This window comes from Macaca mulatta, chromosome 2 (assembly GCF_049350105.2).
Source record: "Macaca mulatta isolate MMU2019108-1 chromosome 2, T2T-MMU8v2.0, whole genome shotgun sequence".
Lineage (NCBI taxonomy): Eukaryota > Metazoa > Chordata > Mammalia > Primates > Cercopithecidae > Macaca > Macaca mulatta.
Window position 1 is genome coordinate 9,619,832 of NC_133407.1, and position 12,378 is coordinate 9,632,209.

The 12,378-nt window shown below is 41.2% G+C and overlaps 1 protein-coding gene and 1 long non-coding RNA gene across 3 annotated transcripts in view; one reads left to right on the forward strand and one right to left on the reverse strand.

The window, feature by feature from the left end:
- The window catches only part of TPRG1 (tumor protein p63 regulated 1), a 365,690-nt gene that overhangs the window by 295,935 nt on the left and 57,377 nt on the right, over window positions 1-12,378 (reverse strand). The window lies entirely within an intron of this gene.
- The window catches only part of LOC144338995 (uncharacterized), a 35,227-nt gene continuing 26,605 nt past the window's right edge, over window positions 3,757-12,378 (forward strand). Inside the window, exon 1 of the long non-coding RNA XR_013413516.1 lies at window positions 3,757-3,868. This is a non-coding gene — a long non-coding RNA (uncharacterized LOC144338995). The remainder of the gene's footprint in view (window positions 3,869-12,378) is intronic.

A 12,378-nucleotide genomic window follows, 5' to 3' on the forward strand; every position in this document is an offset into this window, starting at 1 on the left:
GGCAATAGGGAGCCAGCATATCACATGATCAGAGCAAGAGCAAGAGAGAGAGCTGTGGGAGGTGCCACACTAATAAACAACCAAATCTCCTGCAATGACTAGAGTGAGAACTCTCTCATCATCCAGGGGATGGCGCCAAACCATTCACAAGGGATCTGCCCCCATGATCCAAACACCTCCTACCAGGCTCCAACTCCAACACAGGAGATTACATTTCAACATGAGATTTGGGTGGACAAACATCCAAACCATATCAGCCAGTTACATAAAAATATCTTTCTCCAATTTAGAATGCAGCTTCTAAGCCATTTATAAAACTTTATACTACCTTGCCTTTTTGTTGTTGTTGCTAAAATCATTAACCCATTAATTAAGATTGTGTGGGCCTGCTTGGGAAAAGCCTGTTGAATTGCTTTTGTCTGTTCTATAATAAACGACAGCACAGAGACAGGTTGGTGTTAATTATGTTAAAGCCCTATTCATCTCTATTGATGTTAGTTTACATGGAATGTTTTATAACATCGACATTCTATACTGTTTATTCCCTGATCTTTTTATCAGAAGCAGCAACATCATAAAACATTGCACCTCTAAAAGAACCACATTTCCAGGTGCCTGTTTTCAACTGTGGAAGTCACATCTCACACACTGATTTCTTTCTCCCCCTTCAACCAATTTAAATTTCAATAAAAAGGTATTATTTTCTCTGGCTTCCTTAGCTCAGGATAGCAGACATTATCATATTAACAATGTTAGAGTAGAAAAAAGGACTCAATATTTGTTGAACCTCTTTCCAAACTGTTCACTTTGCCTAAAATAAATTCTCACATTCAACCCACTAAATTACCTTTTTTTTTTAAAAAATTGAAAACACTTACTCAATTCCATCTTCAATAGGAAATAGACCATGACTGGGGACTAGGAGAAAGTTAAATTAGCCTCTCTTGCTCCTTTATTTCAAGACATTGGGTACTTTTATTAAAATGCCATTATAATCTGCTCTTTAGTCATACATTTGTCAATCTCACCTGCTGGAGGGCAGGGACTATGATGTACTCTAACTAATGTACAGTAGTAGTACATTACTATCATTTGTTTAACATGTCACTGTTTACAGAGACAAACGACCATGCTAACTACCATTTATTGGCCTTACCATATACAGTGTGCAGTGTGCTCAACATCTTACCCCTACTACATCACAGCAATGATATTGCACTAATACATATTAGCACACACAATTAAAAACCTGATACTTGCAAGGGAAAGGGCAGGTAATTACAAACACTAAAAACTGCTAAAAGGGGGATTGGCATCTAGATCTCTTTACACACAAAGTTCTTTGTTTTCTTATCTGTTAGCTATAATGGGTGGAAGATCTCAGATGTAACAGAACCCGGATCCTAATTCCTCTTTGTCTCCCACTTACTACCAAGGAACACATGAGCAGTACATGCTATATGAAGGACAGCGAAAAGTGACCCTGTCCCCCAAAGAAGAAATAGTTGTGACACCATTGGTCATCTCCAATGGCTTATCTGGCCTTTCATTTGTTCTCTCCACCTTTGCACAATGAGCAATTTAAGGAATGCCCAAGGGTCTCCCTTAAGTGCCAATGTTGGGTGGCAAACAGGGCATTGGAATGCAGTCAGGGAACTTGAAGCGTATTTCTGACAATATGATTGACTGGAGTTAGGCCTCAATTTCCCCATTCGTGAAGTCATGGAGTACAATTATATAACCAAAGGCTCCTTCTAGCTATATGTTCCTGTGATTCACCAGAATATGGGTTTCCTGAAAAATCCCAGCACATGGCACACAGTAAGTTCTCAATAATAAATACTTGATGAAATAATGAATAATCACCAGTATATGGATTTCCCGAGAAATCCCAGGACATGGTACACAGTAAGTTCTCAATAATAAATACTTGATGAAATAATGAATAATCACCAGAATGTGGATTTCCTGAGAAATCCCAGGACATGGCACACAGTAAGTTCTCAATAGTAAATACTTCATGAAATAATGAATAATGAGGGAACAACAACAACAATGGCCACTACGTCAGTTCCCAGGAATCGGTAATAAGGTTTTCCTTCACTTCAAGGCATAAGAGGGGATGCATGCTTACTGTTCACAATGCTATTGCTTTTAAGCCTTCCAACACATTTCCATCTGGCCCTGATTTTCCATTTTTCCAATTTGGAACAACTTTTCCTATCCATTGGAATCACTTCCTTTCTTATGTTTACAAAACATATGATTTGGGGATTTTGCATAATTCATCCAAAACATAGACTAACTCAAACTGAGTCCAAATACCATCCACCAAGCAGCATGGAATACAGCATTGGATACATAAAAACATAATTTTGTATGCCTTTGAAAACCTAGTGAAGAAATTCAACCTAGCCATATTTTAATCACAATAATATTGCCCCTGTGGGCTTGTCTTGCATACACCATGCGTGTATTTATATTTCTACACAGACTTTATGGTGTTTTGGTTCATTACAGTCTGGTTGTTCAAGTTGAATGCAGAAAAATGAGATTTTCAGCATAGTTCTGACTTTCTATTTACATACCTTACTTAGTCCAGATGTAAACTTTTAGAACAGCTGCATCTTTTAGAAGCAAAGGATTTATTGATTGCTTGTAGGCGTTCTGAATACTGGTGGGGTATTTTGGTATCTTTTGGCAGGGTCAGAAAAGGCAGAGTGAGGCAGGCTGAGTGAAAATCTAATTGTTTACAAAAGTAGGCATGAGATATAAATGTAGTAGAAACCACAGAAGTTAATAAGTGATAAACTGTTATTTTAAGGTTAGTCAAGGAAAGAAGAAAGTGTTGATTTTGAATTTTTCTCTAGTGTTTTCCCACCTTCACTGCACAAGAAAACAATTGCGTAGCATTGCATGCAAGGTATTTTTCTAAGCACCCTACAGATATTGACTCATCTAACACTCTTAACACATTCATCAGCACATATTACTTACAAAGAACCAAAAGCTCAGAAAAATAAAGACATTTGTCTAAAGTTATTGATTTATATAAGTGGCACAACTCGTGTTTAAGCCCAGACAGCCTGGGTGTGGTGTCAGTGCTCTCAACAACCACACCATGTTGCCTCCTACCTGGGCTCCTTGCCTCCATCTTACTCCTTCGTCTTTCAGTCCATCCTTCACCAATGTGACCGGTCTATAGCACAGCTTCGTTTCATGTTATTCCTCAGCTCAAAACTCATTAGCGACTCTTAGCTGTCCTCCCAAATCAAGTGATACATCCCCATCCTGCTTTTCCAAGACTCTACAACTTCGCCTCAACATGTCTTTTCTAACTAATATTCTAAATCTCTCCCTCCATAAATCTTGTGTTCCAGCTAAACGTAAACCCTACTTGCCATTCCCAAAACATGGTTCTGATTTTTCCATCTCAATGTTCTTGTCCATGTGGAAAGAAAAAACGTCCCCAATACTAGGGCTAGTATAAACCTCACCTACTCAGCAATGCGCAAAAATCACTTGCTCTCTGTTAGAGACTGAACTGAGTGGCTCCAAAGTTCACCTGTCAAAATCCAACCTCCACTGAGACAGTATTTGGATTTAGATCTTTAAAGAGGTCTAACGTTAAATAAGGTCTCAAGGCTAGCTCCCTAATCTGATAGGACTGACGTCCTTATAAGAAGAGGAAGAGACACCAGAGCTTGCTCTCTCTCTCGTTTTCTCACTCTCTCTCTCCTTCTCTCACTTTCTCCACAGAGAAGAGACCACATGAGGACAAAGTGAGGAGGAGGCAGTTGTCAAGCCAGGAAGAGAGGCCCCATCAGAAACCAACCCTGTTGGCATCATAATTTCAGTCTCCAAAATGGTGAGAAAAAAAAAAAAATCTGTTGTTTAAGACACCCAATCTGTGGCATTTTGTTGTGGCAGCTCGAGCTGACTAATACACTCTCCCTGACTCCTTAGAATAGAGATTCCCAATCTTGTGTTCAATGACTGTGAACCCTATAAATTTTGGTGATGTACTAATAAGGGACTAAAACTTAAAAAAAAAAAAAAACTCTGAAAAAAATTACTATTAATAACAACACATCTCTTTTGAGGAAGAACTGTATCTCTGAATGTTTAAAAACCATTCACCATTTTGCACTTTTTCTGGGTCACTCTTCAACATGAGGTTATTATTTTTTTCACTGTAGATATGTCAACTGATTTGTTAATGCTTTCTTAGATACTCAAAAGACAACATTCTCTTATACCCTAGAGAATATTCCAGAAAGCAGGCACACACTTGATTATTCCACCTCTCTTTCCTCTCAGTGTCAGCAAGTTACTCCTTGTTTTTCCCCTTATTTCAGGGGACATGTCAACCATTAGAGTGAATACACTATCATACCACACCCAATTCACTTCGATATATTGCTCACATTTTACCAGCACCCTTGAGAAGATACATCCACAAACCAGTTGAGAATTATTAAGGAGGGTGCCAAGATGGTCCAACACACAGAGCTGTGTGGAGTCTAGGCAGAACTGGTGCTCAGGCACATACAGAGACCCAGGAGCTTTACATACTCCAGCCCTAGGATCCCCAAGAAAGGTGAGGGCATCTCAGGCAAGGCAGGAGGTTGGGACATACCCCTAGAAAGGGAGCTGAATCCAGGGGACTAAGCAGCGTCAGTCTGCAGGCCCCACTTCCATGGCACCTCCCAAGATAAAACCCACTGGCTTGGAATTCCAGCCAGCCACTGGCAACAGCGTAATGCCTGCCTGACATGGGACGAAGCTGCCAGGGGCTTTGCCATTTGGACAACTCAGCCAGCCTTTGGAGAGTCCAAAGATCCGGACGAGAAAGGGATCCCCAAACACAGCACAGATGCTTTACCAAAATGTGGCCAGACTGCTTCCTTAAGAGAAATCTTTATCCATTCCTCATTACTGGGCAGGACTTCCCATCCAGGGCCTCCAGTCACTTCTGCCTGCATTTTATAGGCAGAACTCTGATCTCTCCCTAGAAAGGAGTGCCCAACAGGGAGGGGTGGGCTGCCATCTTTGTTGTTTGGACAGCTCATCCATTCCAGCCTGCAGGCTTTAGAGAGTTCAAACAGTCTGAACAAGGAAGAAACTGCCCATCAGAGCACAGCTGCTTCACCAAAACATGGCCACACTGCTTCTTTAAACAAGACCCCAGTCCATTCCTCCTTACTGGGCAAGAGCTCCCAGCCAGGGCTTCCAGCCACCCTTACCTATATTATATAGACAGAGTTTTGATTTCCCCCTGGGATGGAATGCTCTGGGAGAGGGGCAGGCCACTACCTTTGCTGTTTGGGTGACTTGGCTGTTCCAGCCTACAGGTTTTGGAGAGTTCAAGTGAATCAGGACAGAGGCGGTTCCCCAGCAGGGCTAGGCTATTCTGTTTAGGTGTGGCCAGACTGTTTCTTTAAAGGGGACCCTGACCCATTCCTCCTCACGGGGAAGGCCCTCCCAGCCAGGGCCTCCAGCCATCTCTCCCCCTGTTCTAATGGCTACAGAGTTCTAATTTATCCCTGGGATGGAGTGCCTGGAGGGCAAGGTGGGCCACCACCTTTGCTGTTTAGATGTCTCAGCTGGTCTAGCCTGTGGTCCTTGGAGAGTCCAAACCAATTGGGAACTAAAAGGATCCCCCAACACAGCAAAGCTGCTCTACCGAAACACAGCCAGACTACTTTTTTAAGGGGGTCCCTGATCCCATTCCTCCTGACTGGTGAGACCTACCAACTGGAGTCTTCAGCCACCTCATGCAGGTGTATTCAGGCCAGCAACAGTTCTATACCCCCCTAGGATGGAGCTCCCAGAGGAAAGGGCAGACTGCCATCTTTGCTGTTTCACAATCTTCGCTGGTGATACCTCCAGGTACTGCAAAAACTGAGGTGTCTATGGTCTGGAGCAGACTCCAAGCAAACTGCGGTAGCCCTGGAGAAGAGTGGCCAGACTGTTAAAAGAAAAACAAACAAAGAAACAAAAACAACAACAAAAAAGAAACACAATAACCCCATCCAAAGGGCAGAAACCTCATAGATCAAAGGTAGATAAGCTAATAAAGATGAGAAAGAATCAGTGCAAAAATGCTGAAAACTCAATGAGGCAGAGTGCCCCCTTTCCTCCAAATGACTGCAACACCTCTCCAGCAAGGGTTCAGAACTGGGCTGAGGCTGAGATGGCTAAAATGACAGAAGTAGGCTTCAGAATATGGATAAAAACAAACTTCGCTGAGTTAAAGGAGCATGTTGTAACTCCATGCAAAGAAGCTAATAATCATAATAAAACAATGCAGAAGCTGACAGCAAAAACAGCCAGTATAGAGAGGAAAATAACTGACCCAATAGAGGTGAAAAACACCATATAAGAACTTCACAATGCAATCATAAGTATTAAAGCAGAACAGGCAAGTTGAGTAAAGAATCTCAGAGCTCAAAGACTGTCTTTCTGAAATAAGACAGGCAGACAGTAATAGGAAAAAAGAATGAAAAGGCATGAACAAAATCTCCATGAAATATAGGATTATGAAAAGATACCAAATCTACAACTGATTGGGGTACCTGAAAGAGACAGGGAGAATGGAACCAATTTAGAAAACATATTTCAGGATATCATCCAGGAGCACTTCCCCAATCCGGTTAGACAGGCCAACATTCAAATTCAGGAAATACGGAGAACCCCAGTATATTAATTCGTTTTCACACTGCTATAGAGAACTACCTGAGACTGAGTAATTTATGAAGAAAAGAGGTTTAATTGACTCACAGTTCTGCAGGCTTAATAGAAAGCATGACTGGGAGGCCTCAGGAAGCTTACTATCATGGCAGAAGGTGAAGGGGAAGCATCTTCCCATGGCAGAGCAGGAGAAAGAGAGAGTGAAGGGGGAAGTGCCACACACTTTCACATAACCAGCTCTCATGAGAACTCACTCACTATCACAAGAATAGCAAGGTGGGAGTCCACCCCCATAACTGAATTACCTCCCACCAGATCCCTCCCCAAACACATGAGGATTACAATTTGAAATGAGATTTGGGTGGGGTCACAGAGCACAGTCATTTCATTCCATCCCAGCCCCTCCCAAATCTCATGTCCTTCTCACATTTCAAAACCAGTCATGCCTTTCCAACAGTCCCCCAATGTCTTAACTCATTCCAACATTAACTCAAAAGTCCACATTCCAAAGTCTCATCTGAAACAAAGTATGTCCCTTCTGTTTATGAGCCTGTAAAATCAAAAAGAGGCTCATAGACAGGAGGAATATACTTAGTTACTTCCAAAATACAATGGGAGCACAGTCATTGGGTAAATACTCCCATTCCAAATGGGAGGAATTGGCCAAAATAAAGGTGCTGCAGGCCCCATGCAATTCTGAAACCCAGCAGGGGAGTCTTTAAATCTTATAGTTACAAAATAATCTCCTTTGACTCCATGCCTCACATCAAGGCCACATTGATGCCAGGGATGGGCTCCCAAGGCCTTGGGCATCTCAACCCCTGTGGCTCTACAGGGTACAGGCTTCTTGGCTGCTTTCACAGGCTGTCATTGTGTGTCTGCAGCTTTTCCAGGTGCAGACAGTGCAAACTATTGTTGGATCTCTCATTCTGGGGTTTGGAGGATGGTAGCCTTCTTCTCACAGCTCCACTAGGCAGTGTCTTAGTGGAGACTCTGTGTGGGGATTCCAACCCCACATTTCCTCTCTGTACTGCCTTTATACAAGCTCTCCATGAGGGCTCTGCACCTACAGCAGACTTCTGCCTGGACATCCATTTGTTTCCATAAATCCTCTGAAATCTAAGTGGAGGTTCCCAAATCTCAACTCTTACCTTCTGTGTGCCTGCAGACCCAACACCACATAGAAACCACCAAGGCTTGGGGGGCTTGCACCCTCTGAAGCAATGGCCCAAGCTGTATCCTGGCCCTTTTTAGCCACGGCTTGAGCTGGAGCAGCTGGGACACAGGGCGCCATGTCCCAAGGCTGCAACGAGCAGCAGGGCCCTGAGCCTGGCCTATGAAATCATTTTTTCCTCTTAAGCCTCCAGGACTGGGATGGGAGGGGCTGTCACGAAGGTCTGTGACATGGACTGGGGGCATTTGCCCCATTATCTTGGCTATTAACATTTGGCTCCTCTTTACTTATGTAAATTTCTGCAAGCAGCTTTAATTTCTCCCAGAAAATGGTTTTTTCTTCTCTGCCATATAGTCAGGCTGCAAATTTTCCAAACTTTTATGCTCTGCTTACCTTTTAAACGGAACTTCCAATTTCAGAGCATCTCTTTGTGAGCGCATATAACTGTACACAGTTACAAGCATCCAGGCCACATCTTGAATGCTTTACTGCTTAGAAATTTCTTCTGCCAGATACACTAAATCATCTCTCTCGAGTTCAAAGTTCCACAGATCCCTAGAGTGGGGGCACAATGCCACTAGTCTTTTCCTAAAGCATAGCAAGAGTACCATTTACTCCAGTTCCCAGTAAGTTCTTCATCTACACCTGAGAACATCTCGTCCTGGACTTTCTTGTCCATATCACTATTACCATGTTGGTCAATATTATTCAAAAAATCTCTACAGAGTTATAAACTTTCCTACATCTTCTTGTCTTCTTCTGACTCCTCCAAACTGTTCCAACCTCTGCTTGCTAACCAGTTCCAAAGTTCCTTTTACATTTTCAGGTATCTTTATAACAGTGCCCCACTATCCTGGTACCAATTTTCTGTATTATTCCATTTTCTCACAGCTATAAAGTACCACCTGAAACTGAGTAATTTATGAAGAAAAGATATTTAGTTGACTCAGTTCTCCAGGCTTAACAGGAAGCATGACTGGGAGTCCTCAGGAAACCTACAATCATAGTGGAAGGCAAAGGGGAAACAAGGAACATCTTCCCATGGTGGAGCAGGAGAAAGAGAAAGCAAAGGGGGAAGTGCCACACACTTTCAAATGACCATATCTTGTGTGAACTCTCTGACTATCATGAGAACAGCAAGGGAGAAGTTTTTCCCCATGATTCAATCACCTTGCACCAGGCCCCTCCCACGAAATGTGGGAATTCTAATTCAAAATGAGATTTAGGTGGGGACACAGAGCCAAACCATATCACACATTATAATACTGCATGAGAAGATCACCACAAGACACATCATCATCAGAGTCTCCAAGGTCGAAATGAAAGAAAAAATGTTAAGGGCAGTGAGAGAGAAAGGCCAAGTCACCTACAATGGGCACCCAGCAGACTAACAATACGCCTTTCAGTGGAAACCCTACAAGCCAGAAGAGATAGGGGGCCAGTATTCAGCTATCTTAAAGGAAGGAAATACCAACCCAGGATTTCATATCCAGCCAAACTAAACTTTATAAGTGAAAGAGAAATAAATAAGACCCTGTTCAGACAAGCAAATGCTGAGGGAATTTGTTGCCACTACATCTGCCTTACAACAGCTCCTGAAGGAAACACTAAATATGGAAAGGAAAAACTATTAGCAGCCACTGAAGTACACAGACTAGTGACACTATGAAACAACCATATAAACAAGTCTACAAAGTAACCAGCTAGCATCAGGTGGCAGGATCAAATTCACACATAACAATACTAATGTTAAATGTAAGAAGATGACATGGGCCCCAATGAAAAGACAGAGTGGCAAGCTGGATAAAGAACCAACACCCACTGTGATGCTATCTTCAAGGAATCCATTTCATAGGTAAGAACACCACAGGCTCAAAATTAAAGGATGGAGGAAAAAATAAAAAAGCTGGGGTTGTAATCTTAGTTTCTGACAAAACAGGATTTAAACCAACAAAAATTTTTAAAAAAGACAAAGAAGGGCACTACATAAGGGTAGGGGGTTTATATATATTGAGCATAGAGCTAACTACCCTAAATATATAGGCACCAAATACCGGAGCACCCAGATTCATAAAGCAAGTTCTTAGAAAACTTCAAAGAGACTTCAAATCCCACACAGTAGTAGTGGGATACTTTAACACCCTACTGACAATATTAAACAGATCATCAAGACAGAAAATAACAAGGATTTTCAGGACCTGAACTCAGCTCTGGATCAGGTGGACCTGATAGATAGCTACAGAACTCTTCACACCAAAACAAAAGAATATACATTCTTCTCATTGCCACATAGCACTTACTCAAAAATTGATCACATAACTGAAAGTAAAACACTCCTCAGCAAATGCAAAAGAACTGAAATCATAACAAGCAGTCTCCTGGATCACAGCACAATCATATTAGAACTCAAGATTAAGAAATTTACTTAAAACCATACAACTACATGGAAATTGAACAACCTGCCCCTGAATGAATTTGGGGTAAATAATGAAATTAAGGTAGAAATCAAGAAGGTTTCTTTGAAACCAATGAGAACAAAGATAGAAAGTACCAGAATCTCTGAGACTTAGCTAAAGCAGTGAAAAGAGGTAAATTTATATCACCAAATGCCCACATCAAAAAGCTAGAAAGATCTCAAGTTAACAACCTAACATCACTAAAAGGACTAGCGAACCAAGAGCAAACAAACCCCAAAGCTAGCAGAAGAGAAGAAATAACCAAGATTAGAGCTGAACTGAAGGAGATAGAAACACAAAAGATATTTCTATCTCTTTCACAGAGATACGAAAAACCCTTCAAGAGATCAACAAATCCAGGAGCTGATTTTTTGAAAAATTAATAAAATAGATAGACCACTAGCTAGACTAACAAAGAAGAAAAGAGAGAAGATTCAAAAAACACAATCAGAAATGATAAGGGGGATATTACCACTGACCCTACAGAAATAAAAACAACTATCAGAGGATATTATAAACACCTCTATGCACATAAAATAGAAAATTTAGAATAAATGAATAAATTCCTGGACACATACACCCTCCCAAGAATGAACCAGAAAGAAATTGAATCCCTGAATAGACCAATAATGAGTTCTGAAATTGAGACAGTAATAAATAGCCTACCAACCAAAAAAGTCTGGGACCAGGCAGATTCACAGCTGAATTATACCAGATGTACATAGAAGAGCTGGTATCATTCCTACTGAAACTATTCTGAAAAACTGAAAACAAAATACTGGCAAAACTGAATCCAGCAGCATATCAAAAAGCTTATCCACCATGATCAAGGAGGCTTCATCCCTGGGATGCAAGACTGGTTCAGCATACACAAATTAATAAACGTAATTCATCACATAAACAGAACTAAAGACAAAAACCACATAATTGTCTCAATAAATGCAGAAAAGGCCTTAGATAAAATTCAACTTTCCTTCATTTAAAAACTCTCAATAAACTAGATTTTAGAGGAACATACCTCAAAATAATAAAAGTCATATATGGCAAACCCACAACCAATATCATACTGAATGGGCAAATCCTAGAAGTATTCTCCTTGAAAACCAGCACAAGAGAAGTTTGCCCTGTCTCGCCATCCCTATTCAACATAGTATTGGAAGTTCTGGCCAGGGCAATCAGGCAAGACAAAGAAGTAAAGCATATTTAAATAGGAAGAGAGGAAGCTAAATTAACCTTGTTTGCAGATGACATGATCCTACCTCTAGAAAACCCCATCATCTCAGCCCAAAGGCTTTTTAAGCTGATAAACAACTTCAGCAAAGTCTCAGGATACAAAGTCACTGTGCAAAAATCACTAGTATTCCTATACACAAACAATAGGCAAGCTGAGAGCCAAATCACAAATGAACTCCCATTCACAATTGCTACAAAAATAATAAAATAACTAGGAATACAGTTAACAAGGAAAGTGAAGGACCTCTTCAAGGAGAACTACAAGTAACTGTTCAAAGAAATCATAGAGGACACAAACAGATGGAAAAACATCCCATGCTCATGGATAGTGATATGGTTTGGCTCTTTGTCCCCACCCAAATCTCATCTTGTAGTTCCCATAATTCCCACATGTTGTGGGAGGGACCCAGTGGGAGACGATTGAATCATGGGGGCGGGTCTTTCCCATTCTCTTCTCATGATAGTGAATGGGTCTCACAAGATCTGATAGTTTTAAAAATGGGAGTTGCCCTGCACAAGCTCTTTTTGCCTGCCACCATCTAAGTAAGATTTGACTTGCTCTTCCTTGCCTTCTGCCATGATTGTGAGGCTTCCCTAGCCACATGGTACTATGAGTTCTCCATTAAATTTCTTTCCTTTGTAAACTGCCCATTCTCGAGTATGTCTTTATCAGCAGCATGAAAACAAACTAATACAGAGAGGAGGAATCAATATTGTGAAAATGGGTATCCTGCCCAAAGTAATTTATAGATTCAATGCTATTCCCATTAAACTACCATTGACATTCTTCACAGAATTAGGAAAAACTATTTTAAAATTCAT